Raw genomic sequence first — 1,253 nt, 5'->3', positions numbered from 1 at the left:
CTTGAACCGTTTCAAGACCTTATCGATGTAAGTACTCTGACACAATCCTAGAAGACGCCTCGATCTATCTCTATAGATCTTTATGCCTAGAATATAGGCCGTTAGCGTGCGGAAGCGTTGGAAGCACTGGTCCATGAGTGGAACCAGGCTCTGATACCATTTGAGACGCACTAACTTGAGAGGTCAAGCTAGTGTGTCCGGCGGTTCGGTCCGATGCGGAATGAGGTTCGGATGAACGAAGAGTTTCGGTCCAAAGACTCGTGGAGAGAGGTCTTGGCCGAGAAACTCAAGTCATGTTCGAACGGGGACCGAACCAAGCCTAGGATCATGGGATCCGAATAGGAAAAGAGAAGGCCGAGAGAAAGAGAGAGCGAGAGAGATGAGAATGAACCAAGTACGAGGTCATTTCATTAAAGGTGCGAGACAAGGTTACAACGGGAGCCCGGGTTCGTTCCGGCGACGGTGGCCGGAACGAACCGGCGAACAAACTCAAGAGAGACTTACAAGAGAGAGAGACTCGGTGTAAAAGAAAAGAGAGAATTCTAGGATGAATGTCTCAAGGGATTTCGGTGGCCTTTTATAGCACAAGGTCCGAGATCTCCAAGGATCAATCACAATCAATCAATCGTTCCTAATTTCCCGAACTTTCCATAAAGAACACTAATCGATCAATCTAGGGGATATGACTTACATCATGCCATATCCGAGAGATACAAGATCGGAACATTCTAGGACTTGCCATATCCGAATAGATCATGATGCACTTGCCTTATCTTCACTTGGACGAATCTAGACCAAAAAGGGGACCCATTCTGATGGGCCGAGAGGGGTTGATGGGCTTGGCCATCCGAGAGACCAAGGGGCTTGGTCACGGGACTTGGGCTTCTCTGCAAGCCCAAGCCGAAGTCACTCCTCAAGCTCACAAGTGGTAGCGGTCCAAGCGGGCTTTGGTCCGAGGAGGCGTTTGGCTAGGATTCTCCAAGTGAGCCGGGGACAAGGTCTTGGCTCCGTGGTCATGGTTCCGGGCTGCGTCCGTGAATGTCGGGAGGGCTTGTCATGGTTATCCGAACGTGCGGTCGTCCGGAGTGTGAGTCGGATTCGGGGAGAAGTTCTGGTACATGGCTCTCGTCTATCGGGCTTAGCGATGGTGTGCAAGTTTCAGAGGTCCATTTATGGACTGAAGCAGGCTTCGAGGAGCTGGAACCATCGCTTTGATAAGACAATAAAAAAGTTTGGTTTCTCACAAAACGAGG

Source organism: Tarenaya hassleriana, unplaced genomic scaffold (assembly GCF_000463585.1).
Source record: "Tarenaya hassleriana unplaced genomic scaffold, ASM46358v1 Cleome365, whole genome shotgun sequence".
NCBI classification, from domain to species: domain Eukaryota; kingdom Viridiplantae; phylum Streptophyta; class Magnoliopsida; order Brassicales; family Cleomaceae; genus Tarenaya; species Tarenaya hassleriana.
Note: the sequence above shows the minus strand (reverse complement) of the source record.